At 41.4% G+C, this 15,157-nt stretch overlaps 1 protein-coding gene across 6 annotated transcripts in view; it reads right to left on the reverse strand.

Moving 5' to 3' along the window:
• PCDH7 (protocadherin 7) overlaps nt 1-15,157 on the reverse strand; it is a 1,155,179-nt gene that overhangs the window by 950,132 nt on the left and 189,890 nt on the right. The gene's annotated exons all lie outside the window — the stretch shown is intronic.

A 15,157-nucleotide genomic window follows, 5' to 3' on the forward strand; every position in this document is an offset into this window, starting at 1 on the left:
TAGGAGGTAATGAAAGGTTTGTATTCCTATTTTCTGTGGATGTAATCGACATCAGGGTTATATTTAGGAATAATGGCATGATTGAATAAGCGTGGTGGTCTATGGAAGTATGTGGCAATCTCCTGGCACATTTTGGGTCTTTGGGTCGATTTGACATGATGTTTTGACAATGCTTCAATCAATCCTCAATACAGTCTAGAAGATACTCTTTTGTTACATGTTCTACACGATGTTCTGACATGTTATTGGCAAATGGGTGAAGGGCGGTCTTAGATGCCTGACATAGCACAATGAGTGTTGAGTACAATTCCAATCCAAACTTTTGTCTAAAATTATTAGGAAAGAACAGCCTGCATTGAAAGGATTAGTGCAGTGGAGAACAGTCTGGCAACAAACTTTTGTCGAATATCTCTCATTTTACTATCTTGAACCTGGCATTGCACCTGGTTTCTCTGCAGCTCTTGCAACTTAAAAATGACACAAACTGAAGCCGCCCCTAAATATTGTATTGGTGAATTTAAATGAAGTCATGGATGATCTCACTAACATATGATTTATGTTTCTGATTCGGGAGAAAACAAATGTTATTTGAACATGGCAGAAAATGTGTAGTGGGGCAGGTACATAATGATTTTACAATGCTGCCTGTTCTACTTTATCAGAATCATTTCTTGTTTTTTCAAATGAACAACAGAAGCAACAGACGCAGCTGAACTAAAAAGGCATAATTACAGAAGACGTTGGCTGTTAACATTTCAAAAGGATATTCTTGATTAGGGTTTCTTTCATATTTTTAAGTAGTGTGGACTGTAACAATTGGCACAAACTCATTTACATCAATTTAACGACTTTGAATTATGCAGTGTAGTTCCAAATGAGAATCAACACTCACTTTCAGTTCTACAGTTCTTCATTGTTAATGCATTATAGTTTTTTGATAAAGAACGATTGAAGGGACTTCTTAAGGAAAACATATATCATCAACATGACCAAGTTAGTTATGTTTTTACTCAGCACAATGGGTGTTTACGAGTGCCTACATTTTAAAGCATAATGTACAAACTTTAACACTGTATGGATTGCATTAATCCTAGAATGCGTGTTCCTTGATGTCTGAGTCAGGCTGTCTAGGTGTACATTCAGTCCTACAATCTGCCTTTTCTCTATCTCTTTATGCATTCTCACATGTGCTACTTCCTATATGCATTATGTTGAACATGTAAATCACCATTAATAGCTTTCCAGATAGATAGATACTTTGACAACTGCCTGATATTCTGGCATTTACAAGTATGAAGAAATAAATTAATGAAGCAATGAATGAAATACTTGTATATTCTGTCTGAGCTGAACAGTTGCAATAAACGTAATAGAACTAGTTAAAGTAGGGGAATTTAGAATGCAGTATGTAAACATTGTTTTATATATTTTCTTTGGGGTGCTTAGTGCTATATGGGTCTGTCATGGGTTCATTACAATGAAGTATTAGTATGTTAAGTGCTGAATAATGTCAGAAAATGTATGTGTGTGAGGATAAAAACTTGAACGTGACCGCTTATGTGAGTAATGGAAGATATTGCAGGTTCTGTAAGAAGGAGCTCAATGATTTCCCTCTGCTACCAAACACGGGGCTCTATTGTTGTGCTGTCATAGGGTGTGGTGACCAAATGACTACTGCCCCACAGAAGTACAGAGATGAGGAGGACTTCTAAGCTTTTACTTAGCACCATAATACTACTGGAACAACTGTTATCTTAATTGTTAATGTAGAACAGGCACACCATGAATAGAATCCATCCTTCACCTCATTCAGGTACTATGGGCTTAGGGCAGGCTATACTCTTCAGGAGGGTGTGAGCCAGCAAGGAAGCAGGCAAACCAACAACAATATGGTACATGCCCAAATAAAAGAAATACCCACTCAAGATTTGATTGGACTTTAATTATACAAACAGGACAGATAAACTAAAACAACTTAAAAAATTAACTTAAAACTTAAGAACTACTCATCCCTGTAATGAGATACAAAGAGAATGCAGACTTTGGTAGAAAAGTGCACTCTTGGTATTGGCAGAGTAGTCAAACAAGTTCAAGAATATGTCTTTAAGGCTTTACAATGGGGTGTCAAATGATGATGGGGCTGCTAAAACAAGGCCGGGGGAAAGAACCACTGATGTACAACTCGGTATCTTCTTTCAGGATATTGGCAACATCTGTTTTTTTATGATATGATAAGTTATTTATAACGTGCTTAATACCCAAAGGTTTCTAAGCGTGAACCCGGGGATCGGACCTGTCGTGCTCTGGGTCGTTTGAGCACCCTGCCCCTGCACTATCCTCCTGTTTGATTTCCAGTGCATTCAGGTGTGTTTCAGTTGGTGAGCTAGCTCAATGGGATTCAACAAAGTGTTGCGGTTTGAGAAGCAGCAAACGCTTTACACTCGAAGAACCTTGGTACAGGCATATCGAGTCAACGTAGCTGCAATGTTCAATGGGGTATTGATGCAAAGAAAGCAGAGTTTTGTCTTCAGTGGCAACCTGGCTGGGCTGGATTAAACAAAGCAAAAAGAGCTTGTGGCTTGAAAAAGCTTGGGCCAAGCAGGTGATGGATGTTCAGGTGAGTGTAGCTGAAAGGTATTTGAACTGACTTTAAAAGGCAGTGTAAAAGGCAACTATGTTGAGCATTTGCAGCAGCTCATAGCAGTATATAATTGCAAAGAGAAACAATAGCGGGTTCTTTTGCGCTCTGGGGCGCTGTGGGGACGTTCATAAGAACCCTGAGAAAAGATGAGTCGGTCTTTTTCCTGTCACAAGCATACAAGTTACCATAGACACTTGTAGAGCTTGCCGCTTAGATTCCTATGGTTCCTAGTGCCGAGCCCCATTCAGGCATTTCCTCCAGTAGGTGGTTAGGGAGAGTGCATGCACCCTCCTTGAAGTCATTTGTCGCAATGGATGACCTTTGGTCAATATTGTCACCTAAAAAGTTCCATTCAAATACATTTCAAGAAGTTCCAAGATGATTCTTGAAGAGGATTTTTAAAGATACTTCCCCAAAGGAATATCAATCATCATTCATTTAAGCAAGTGTCTCACTCCTCTGTATAATTTGCCACATCAGATTGGTGCATTCTATGTAGTATTTAACGGTCTGAATTCTAGCTTTTACAACAGTGGTTATTCCTTTTGATGTCACCTAACTTGTTTGCAGGTAGTAAAGGGGAAGTTCAGAAGGGATATGGGGGTCTGCCATATCTAAGGTGGTAGGTCCCTTCTCGACTATGTAGGTCCTCTGCCATTTACACTATCCTACTCCTTACCCCCTGTCTGCCTCAGATAAAACGGATTCCAGTAATTATCTCATGTTGTGACTTCCCCATTATGCTCCAGGGGCCACTTTGAAGATCCCAGTGCATCCCCAAGTCTATAAGAGGCATGTCAACCCGTTGGTCTCTCCTGCATAGGTGTCACATATTCCCAATGAAGAACAAATGTCTTCCTGTGCAAGCCTCCATCTGTTGTTCTAGGGCCAGATGCAATACACAAATGGATCTGCAGAACCCAGGTTGTAGATACACTATAATGTGGATACAACTGTCAGATTCATACAAAAACCGTTCTGATTCATCCTAAATATATTGGGTCATGATAGTGTCAGTTAATGCCTGGGCAAACGAACATTATAATAAAGATATGGTTGGAGAAGGCATGAAAATCACTTTACTGCACTGCTTTCAAAGTAAAGTGATAACTATAACTAAAAATCCATGTAATCGATTATGGGGAAGAAGGGCAGGAAGTTTGGTAGTGTTTAAAGGAGGAAAAGACATGTTACAGGGCAGAAATGGGTTTCATCATTGGTTCATCTTGTGCACGGTTGAGAGAACCATCATCAGAGAGAGGAGGTTCAATTGAAAATGTAATGCAGCAGACACAAAACATAACAACCTTGGAGACAGACAGTGAATGACTGGCAAGAATGGATGTAAATACAGAAATAATGTCAGAGATCACCTGCAGTAACACAATTTATATGTGATTTGGGTTGACTAAAACAGAAGATGGCATTATTAATAAAATAATAGTAGTCACAGAAAATATGTATCTGTTTTGAGCATAACTTGCTGCCTTTATAAGAACACACGTAAACATCTTTATTTCTGTAGATGTAAAGAATAGTCATATGAATATGATGCATATAAGTGGGAAAATCAAAAGTGCCACCACTGTTGCAAAATTGTTAAAGTGGAGCATAAGGTAGATAAGGTCACGTTGTTTGTTCCAGAAAAGTTGAGCAGATTTAGATATGGGCATTTACATGTAGAAACACTACATTAATATTGAGTTACAGGTTTGATCCCACTCTATCCCTCTCCTGCAAAGATGTGACAGTAGCACTGCATTTCTCTTGCCTAGCAGCATATTTTGTATATGTCAGTATCAGGATGACTGCTCATCACGGGGAATGATGAGGCACAATTGAACAAGGCCTCACAACACAATACAAAGCATTGCACAACAAAAAAACAACTTCAACGCGCGGCAGCCTCTACTAACAGGATTCAAACAGCTGTGATGAAATTGACAAGGCATGCCTTCTACTTGCTGAGCCAACTTCCAAATGTAACCAACAAGATATTTTGAATACCTTACACCCAAGTGATACCGAGTTGGTAAATGCCACTTTACAGTCTGTAGTCAATGAAAATTTCCATTTCAACGAGAAAACATTTGTTGTGACCTCTATCTAACAACTTTCCCTCCAAGGCCTTCCGGCCTTCCTTTAGGATCTTCAATCTTCCATGTCCAGTCAATTTCAGTGTGCTATTAATTCACTCATTTAAATATAAGATCATTGACTTTTCAATTGATCCACAGACAAGAAAAGCACATGGCAACGGACAATGACTGCAAGTGTTGTCCTACACCATTATTGACTTGTTTCTTTGCTAATTTTTAATCACTATCTTGCAGGAAACCAGTCATGACACTCTCAGGTATGGCACAATCAGAATTGGCATACAATGCGCTGTTCTCATATGACTTTTGTATTGCAGTCGGTGAACAAAATCACAGCAGATTGGGAGTTGTATGCTCAGCAGACGAGCACAATGTCACCAAGGGATGTTGTTTCTAAACCCAGTTTCCCTCCATCATATTCCTCACACGAGATCATGTTACTATTTCAGATCATCAGATTGCTATCACTAAGGCAAATAAAAAGATGCTATTCTCGACATAACTTGTGGCGGGTGTGTTTTAGATTTTTGTATTTTTCTAGCACATTCATACAACAATTCAATTTCCAAATCAGACCAACGGGCTCACTGGTATAAATCACTGTTGTATACTGTTTATTGTGAAGTATTCATATTCACTTTATTAAACAATGTAAAAAAATATTTTATATCCGGCCGGTGTGGATTTTTACCATGAACGTTTAAAAAATGTAAGTCTCTATTGCCTTTAATTCAAAGCTTATAAGGGATAAAGTGATTCCTAATGCAAAATTCAAATGCCATTATTTTCTTATTTCAAAAACATTGCATGGCATCTCCAGTCTATGTGTGCCTCATAAAAGAACTTCTTGTGTACTATACTGCTATTTCAGAGCTAAGGCATTTATGACTCTTGTGAATGCTGCTGTCATGGTGTAAGTTCTTTGAAGTTAGGCTACTTGGCCATTTACAATTCAGTCCCACTTTCTATGAGTGATCCTAGCATCTGACACACTTTTTGTCCAACATCCAGTCTTAAAAGGTATGAAGTTTCATCTTCATATTTAGACCTGACTGATTGAAAGATCAGTTTATTGGAGACAGGACTGCTGATCACCCCTTTGCAGAGCAAATACAATTTATTTTTAAGGGAGTTTAGCCTAAGCTCAGAGACATGTGGCAGTCGAAATGGGTAGCATACTTTGATATGCAGGGCCTGGCTACCTAAGAACCAACACCAGACAGTCATCAACTTATTTGGTTGGCTTTAAAGCCAATGTTCACACAATTCTCATGGCATGGCAAGGCTTCTCCATTCCGGTCGCTTGTTTGGGTGAAAGTATGGCCATTTGGCAGCTAAGGACTAGCTTGGTCTCATTGACAAACATTTTACTTTTAAAGTTACCTTTTTTCCATGTTGCAGTTGTAACCTAAAGCAGAAGAACATTCTAACTTGTTCTTTGTCATAAACGTCCTATCATAGACTTATATAGGGATTCTCAGTCCTCTAAAGAAAAATAGACACACTGTAAGGCCCAATTTGTTTTTTCATTCTCCAATACACTGTTGTGCTTTTCATCCCAGGTTGGACTGTTTTTCTAATTAACAATAGTTGCTGGATACTTTCTGTTAACTGGAAGAACTTATTTTCTTGTCTCTTCAGTTACTTTGGAGATATACATTTGTTATAGGGAATCCAGCATGAGTCACATCCGACAAAGAAAGTAACCTAGGACATTTATTGTTCAGTTTAATCTGCTGTCCTACTCAATGAATCTCAGAAGTAACCACTATTTAACCCAGCGGCAAAAAGAGATGTTGCTTCATGAGGGGGGAAATGTCTCCTCATGAGGCAGGCCAGTAACATTTCATATCGCTGGTCAAGTGGCACAGCGAGTAGAGCGCTCGCTTTGACACCCGTGCAGAGCTTGCTAACACAGGTTCGAATCCCAGCAAGGCCAAACTCAGCCTTTCATCCTTCCGAGGTCAATAAATGAGCACCACACACCGTGGGTAATAATAAGCAGCGCTCAGATACCTGAGGGGTTGTAGCGCTATATAAATGCCAAATTATTATTATTACTTTGTGAGTGTCAATGGAACACCCCTGGATCTGAAAGGAGCCCCAGGATTGGTTACACACTGTGACAGATTTCCATCTGCTTTTATGGAATATAAACTGGAATTCATTACAGGCAGATTTCATTTGTTGATTGTGTATCCCAGTGGCCGTGTAGCAGTTTAATTAAGTATAAACTTAGGATATACCTGGTTTAATAGAATAACCTATGAGGAAATACAGGTATGCAATGCCACAATCATCTGATGTCATTGTATTGCCAAACTGGTTTCTAGTGACTTCTACAAATGACAGAGATGTGTGTACCATTGCTTGGTGGCTGAGTCCATAGATTGTCAGTATTGTATCTTCTGGAAAAACTTGACACCTTACCAAAAGGACAGGATATACCTCAAAGTCTTTAGGAGGAGAGCAGTGAAACAAACTCATGGGGATGTCATGCTGGGGGGATAGTCACTAGAGTCTCTTTGATGTAAGGCCACCAGGGAGAGACAGGGAAAGATGGCAGCCTGGGAGCAATGTTACACTATTATAGAAATTAGTAGGCCATCTGTCTTCCAGTGGCAACTTTACACTTCTTGCAGAAAAACGCACTCTGACATCAAAAAACAAAGGAGCTGATTTGTGGAATTTGTGCGCTGAAAACGGGGATTTCTGCGCCATTCTGCCCGCAAATCCCCACTTGTTAAACAGGGATTTGGGGGCAGAATGGCACACTAATGCTCGTTTTTCGGTGCACAAATTCCATGAATCAGCCTGAAATACTCTTGTCAAAACTTCCTGCATTGGCTTTTTACAAAAGTATTTAAATGGACAATTTGTTGTGGTATAATAACTATATAAGGGTGTGAGACCGTCAGCCTCCTTAATTGAATAATCTTTGGACACCAGAACAATAAGCTTTCATCTGTAACTTTATTTGGGTAAAGTCTGTCCAATGTCCTCTGCCACACACGTGAAGACTGACTTCTATGAAGATGCAGGACCCTCCCCTCACCCCGTTCATTTGACCATTTGAAGTCAAATGCAACTTGAAAAACATTCCTTCCTGCTGCGACATGGATACCCAGGACTCTACCTACTGCAAGTGACACAACTGGAAGTGTTCTTTGGCAGTCTTTCTGGCTGGGGAGGGAGAAACATAGACTCACCTTTCTTCGGAGACTGTGTGCAGGTTCTCAAAGCACATCAGAACCTGCTGCTTGGAAGGCATGTCTGTGGCTGGAACACTAGTAACCAGGACTTTACCTCCTGAAGTGGCAGCCCTGAAAGGGCTATCTGGGAACCTTCATGTCTTTGAACCACATTGAGCGCTTGTGTGCTACGTCCAACCAAACATTGTCTGTCCCTCTATGTACCATTGCAGCTGGCTGACTTGCACAAATGCTGGACCCAGTTCACCAGCTCACAAATTCAATGTCAATTTGATTCCTTAGAAAGTGTACAGACTCCCAGTGATGTCAAGCCAAAGAACAAGACTGAAAGGTATCTGTAGTATTTCTGGCCTGGTTTTCAGGCCCCTAGAGACATTTAAATCCAAACTCCTTACATTTTCAAAAGCATATACTTGAACTTGGAGATTGCTGCAAAAACATGTCCAGATTCACACGTTCAACCAAACCTGTGCAGATTCGGTGTATTTCATTACAGAGGAGGGTTGTTGGTGTTTTTATTAGTGTGTCTATAATTTTAGTTTAATTAAAGTAGTGTACATGTATAGGAACTTGAGCAAACAGTTCTCTTATTGTGGTACTGCAGTAGTATTGTTGTTTTGGATGTTCCAATGCAGGCTCACACTCCTTTTAAGATTATAGCTTGTCTGTGGCCCATGCTGTCTTAAAGAGAAAAGGGAGGTGTATCATTCATGCTGTGCCAGTTTCCTCTTTATGAATGAAATCACTGCTCATCCCTTTCTACAACTCCTGCAGTGCAGTGACCATATTGTCACACTCACTTCCATCCCACACACCCTACAGTAGCTAGGCCACTGCTTCAGCCTACGTCACATGATTTATAAGTCACAAATACTTTACTTATAGCCCCTTATTTAAGATGGTATTCTTGCCACAGTGTTGTCTTTTGTATAGGCATGTAAATGCCACTTGCCAGGCACTGCTGTAATAGTATCAACTTGCCATTGATGGTAGCAAGTGCAAAATGGTGTGAATACCTGGGCATCTAATAGCAGTGCCTGGCAGATGCCTAATACTTATGTACAAGCCAAAACTGTTGACTTTGCCAATGCTTGTTTTTCACTGGAATTCAGTGAAGGACACGCGTAGAGGTTAGAACTGAGTGGCTGAAGGCAGATTTGGTTAAGATATTTGTAATATATCAGTAGCAGGATTACGACTCTAAGTCTTTGGGCCTCATTACGTGGTGGGCGGTAAGAGGTTCACAGTGCCGGTAAAGGTGCCAGAGCCATTAACACCCTACCGCCTTATTACGAGGTCTCCTCGCGGGACACGGTAAGGATGCCTGGTAAAACCAGACATCCTTTGTGGGTCCCGCGAGGAGACCAGGATGCAAACAACAGGCCTGTTATTAATGGGCCCGTTGTTTGCCTCCTCCCCATTCCCATTGAGCCCTATGGGGGCTCGAATGGGAATGGGGATGCTATGGGTCCGGGTTCCCTGAATGGGGAAATACCGGGCCCTCAAAGGTCGGAATAGCCCGGTACTTCCCCATTCAGGAGACCCGGACCCGAGTTTGGGGGCAGCCATTCCCTTATTAAGAGCATGACTACCTCCAAACTTGTAATGAGGCCCATTAACTCTCAGAAGACTTCTTTAAGAAAACACTGACAGGCACTTTGAAAGAAAAGTATGATGGTAAGTCTTGATGAAATCAAGCTTAAAGAGTTCTCATTATGAGGTGTGTTGGGCAGGGTGGGGCAGAGAGTGGGTGGGGTGACCATAGAGATTAGCATGGCAATGGGATATTGAATGGGTGGGCAAATAATCAAGCAACAGGTACAAGCTGTGTTTTTGCTACTCATATGCCATTTCTCCCTATGTGTACTGTAATGTAATAGTTTTGGCTTATAAGTGGCAGTAATTCTATCACATTCTGTTTTAACAGTTGGCCCGATGTTGACTTATTAGACGTATTAGGATGTCGGATGTAATACATTCAGAATACGGACTGAGGTATTATCTCCAGAACAATTGTGGTATGTCCACTGACATTAATATTTCCATTCATCAATGAGGTATAATCAGGTGGATTATTCACCAGTTACCATGATTGGTACCAGTGGCTTAATGTGGTACTATTACCACGGCTAATATTGACAAACTCATAATGGGGCCACTTATTTGTTAATGGAGAACGTTTTATCAAGAAGTGTATTGTGCTTTTTTGAAAACTGAATATCAATTAATATGTGTCTTTCAGGCGATCTAAATATACATACATGTCATAACAATGGATTGTTCTGGATTTAAATAGTGGCATTTCCGGGATGCTATGAATGTGTAATAGGTGTTATTTGGCCAATGGAAACTAGAGCCAGATGTAGTATCCATCCATTGTTTGTATTGTTGCACTACCTGTAAAACATGGAAACACAGTCTATCTTATGTGGGAACAGCATGGGTTTGTAAGCTTTTGTGAATATGCTTATATACATGTTGTGTCATTTACTTTGAAATATGTTAAGTGCTAAATCAACTGTTGTGTGGTCGGTTAGTCGTGAGTTCCGTCCCGTTGTGAATGGGAACATGTGCACTAGTGTGTGGATTGTAACCTACCAAGCAATACAACGACTGCTATAATTAAATTTGATTGCTTTTATGAATGTGTATCGTTGTTTTCCGTATTGGCAGCGTCAAACGTTTGTTTTTCATATGCATACTTACAACCCTTCATTATTAAACAACTTCCATAAACTGTGTACTGTTCTGTGTTATGTTTTTTCTCTGTCGACTGTCACTCTCATGTAACTAAGCAAGCCCTAACGTAACAGCGCCACGATGCCCCAAGGCCGCCTTGCACGCTTTACAAATGTAAAATAAATAAATAAATACATAAATAAATAACTTCCGTAACAAATTGCAATAATACAAAATGCTGATTTCACTAATAATGTTAATAGGCCATAAATAGTACTCGAGCCCATACACAACGGCGTGAGGCTAAATTGTACATTTTCATATGCTAAACATTATAACAGTGAGCTTCGTGAAATTGCAACCCTGTAGAGATTACATGCGCGCGCTTTTGACAGGCTGGCTATGAACTGGGCTACAACAGAAGAGTAACGCAGAGACCCCTCTTTATGCTTCATATAATAGAGTACAGAAAGTCATGAATCGACAATGCTGTGAATAACAAAGCATCTGTGTGTTACACAATAATACGACGTAACTTTCTAATGGCATGCATACATTAATCCCCCACACTGGCTGTTACAGAAAGAATGTGCGACACAGATCAGGCAAATAAAAGCCACAGACAGCAAATAATTATTGCTCTTTATTAGTACAGAAATGAAATGTGACAGCGGCAAAAACACAAACAATTGACTATTGTACGTTGGGTGACACATTATAACATCTGCATTTCTATGAGTCAATGTGAGTTGTTAACCTTAAGTGGCAACTGTAAATCTCTGGAAAAAGGGTACGAATAACGTCCTCGTGAGCATGGAAGCAGAAGCAGGCTTTTCGATGTTAGAATAGGGCATTCTCAGTCTAGGCTTTAAACCTCAGACAGATATGTGCTATTTAGTTATTCAAGGTGCAGACATGTTGGGTTATCCACACTTGTAACATGTCTGAGTGAGGATATTTGTATTCGTGAATACAATAAGCCTCATTCCGATTATGGAGGTAGTCATGCCGCTATTTGCGCCATGACTACCTCCCATACCAAGTCCTGGTCCGACCTGGTTCAATGGGGACTTACCGGTCCATTCTGACCCTGGAGGGACCGGTAAGTCCCCATTGAAAAATCCATTCCCCATTCCCATTTGAGCCCCCATGAACTGGCCAGACGGATGGAACTGGCGGAGTGAATGGAACAGACAGAAACAGATGGAACAAAGTGGACATACTGGCTGGAAGGAATGGAACAGATGGTATAGATGGAACAAAAGGAATAGATGGGACGAATGGAAGTCGGAACAGATGAAGCAGTGGGAACGGAAGAAATGGATGAAGTGGATAGAACGGATGAAGTGGATAGAACGGATTAAATGGATGGAATGGATGCAGTGGATGGAACGGATGCATTAGATAAAACGGATGGAATGGATGAAACACGTAGAGTGGATGGAACGGATAGGGTGGATGGAACGGATGGAGTGAAAGGAACGGAAGGAGTGGATGGAATGGAAGGAGTGGATGGAACGGATGGAGTGGATGGAACAGGTAGAGTGGATGGAAAGGATGGAGCGGATGGAACAAACGGAGCGGAGGGAACAGACGGAGCGGACGGAACAGATGGAGCAGATGGAACGGATGGAGCAGATGGAGCGGATGGAACAGATGGAACAGATGGAGTGGATGGAACGGATGGAATGGATGGAGTGGATGGAATGGATGGAGCAGATGGAGAGAATGGAACTGATGGAGTGGATGGAACAGATGGAGTGGATGGAACGGATGGAGTGGATGAAGCGGATGGAATGGATTGAGTGGATGGAACTGATGGAGTGGGTGGAACACACAGAGCTGATCGAATGAATGGAAGGATGGAACGAATAGAGCACACTAAACGGATGGGAGGATGAAAGGGGTCTACAGAATGGATGGAGTAGATCATGTGGATGAAGGGTTGAGTGGATGGAATGGATGGAATGACTAGTAAATGAAATAAATGAAACAGTCAAGATGGATGAACAGACTAAGTGGAATGAATAGACAGAGTAAATAAAACAGATATAATAGATGGTACAGATGGAGTGCTCGATCTCAAGTCCCTTACTGATAACCACCATATCAAACTACCACACTTACTCTCTCTTATACACCACCACTCAACTAGAACACAGCGATACTATGACACATTCGGTATAGCTGTTCTCATACTAACACCCGCCACAAACTCCTCATCATCCTAATTAAACACAGTTAGCTGAGCACACACCTCTAGCTTAAGCGTCCCTCAGGCCTAATGCAGCCACAAATCAGTCTGGTGTCAAAACTCCAGAACGAACACATATACCTGACCTCTCAACCAACCACACCTACCGCTAAGAACCAGCTATCATGCAACTGCCACACCGGCTGCACACATATCCAATGCACCCACGCACCTTATGACTCTCTCTCTCTTTACTGACTTGAACTATGGGTCCGGAGAGCGTTCAACCTACCAGCACTTTGAGATCATACCAATGATACAAATGGCGCTATATAAATGCCAAGTAACATAACATAGCATAACATAACATGGCTTTTACAAAGAAGATGGACAAATGTTGCTTTAGATTATTGTGAATGTAGAGGTTTTTTTTTTAAATGATTCACCAACCAGTCACTAAAAATGTCTAACATTCAATAAATACCATGTATGTTCAAAATGTACATTTTGTTTCACCAAGTGATTGTGTAGCTCACAGAGCTGCTACAGACAGGCAGTCAGGGGCTTGTGATAATACTCGGTGTCAGCCACTAGGCAGGCCATAATGAAGGGCAGGGGATCGTCCTGGCTAAAGAACATATTGTTTATTTTGTGTACAGAGCCCACTGGGAACCACCAGTGGAGTAACTTTGCTGAAAATGTTGGGGGGACATGGCATCTGAAGAAAAGGTGCTGCAACCAAATGAATGGGGACAAAATGGTGTGCCATGAAAGTTGGGGGGGGACAAAAACCCTTGTCCGCCCCTAAAATTACGCCCATGGGAACCACGCTGATGTCTTCGGCATTTCCATAAGGAGGCCCTGTTGCATTCTTTGCCTCTGCACGATTAGCATACGCTGTTTGGCCCCGAGTGGCTGCAGACTTGGCCAATGAAATGCTGAGGCAGACATCCAGTTCAGCGGGCAGTGTAGGGCATGAAAGGCTGCACTGGCAATGAGGAGTTAAGGTTAGAAAACTTTGTACGTGTGTATGCATTGGACCGGATGTTTGTGTGAATGCATGCTGGTGAATGAGTGTAAATGGGAATGATTACAGTCTAATTCATGAAACGTTTAGCACGGGGCAAAATGACTTTGCACTGTAAAAATGCACTTTCCACCGGGACTAATTCACAGAGCGGAGCAAAGTGGTTTTGCACTGCAAAAGTACTCTTTGCACCATGCTGAATGGGCCTTATTAAAAAAAAAAATACACTAGGGGCTTGATTCACCGAAGCATTTTGTAATGGCGCAATCCCATTGGGAAATGTTCTGCGAATCAGTTCTTAAGTCTGCGCTAGTGCTTTTTTGTGTGAATTAGGTCCATTTAGCAAAGTGCAAAGAGTACTTTTGCAGTGTAAAGCCACTTTGCTCCACTCTGTGAATTAGGCCTGGTGTAAAGTGTATTTGTGCAGTGCAGTCACTTTGCTCCAAACTAAACGTTCTGTGAGGTAGGCCCTTAGAGTTCCTGCGTTTGCACATGTCAACAATTGTAGTTTGTATGTGCCACATTTCTGTTCGTGTTAATATAGTGTGTACATGCTAGACGCGATGTGTGTGTGGTTGGAGGGCTGCAGTTGGATTTCACCGGCACGGGTGGGGCAAGGATGAGGTGAAAGAATGAGTTGACTGGCTTTTGAATGGGGTTGTGAGGTTTCATTCAGGCCCAGGAACACTGCTGAGCACAGGGAGATCTAGTACAAGTTACGGTCTGTGTTTATGATGTTATCCTCTCCATTCAAAGCCCCCATTTGTGTTAACACTCACTGAGACGCTCTGTGTGTGCCTTTTTCAAAGACATCCTTGCTTTGCGTTAAATGCAGCGCTGGACGGTTCAATAGGGATTGCTGGAGATTTCCCAGTAGGCCTTTGAAACATGGGCCTCTTGTGTGTGGTAACCTATTTTATTTCCAAATGTTCTCATAGGGAAAGGATTGAGCTTGCTGAAAATGTGTGCTATGGGGCCACTTTGAACATTATTTCCAGGGCCTCTTTTGATTCGCAGTCCACCCCAGGTTAAATGTGGCATTGTTAAAGATGTATTGTTGTGCTCAAAGTTTACATACGGCAAGAGTACTTTTACAGAATTGTTTGCAAGTGTTGCCATCATATTGCTGTATTAGCAGGGAAACAGAGACCCTCTCCCTACAACTGCAGTCACACCCACTACGGTATCACAGCGAGAGGTCACACTAACACGCATTTTCAATAACCGCTTTGTGTGGTTGGCCACACAGCCAGTTCACATTAGAAGCTTCCTGGGAAGTCATAATATGAAGGCAATGTTATTCAA

The sequence above is a fragment of the Ambystoma mexicanum genome, chromosome 6q, assembly GCF_040938575.1.
Source record: "Ambystoma mexicanum isolate Mex_15411 chromosome 6q, UKY_AmexF1_1, whole genome shotgun sequence".
Lineage (NCBI taxonomy): Eukaryota > Metazoa > Chordata > Amphibia > Caudata > Ambystomatidae > Ambystoma > Ambystoma mexicanum.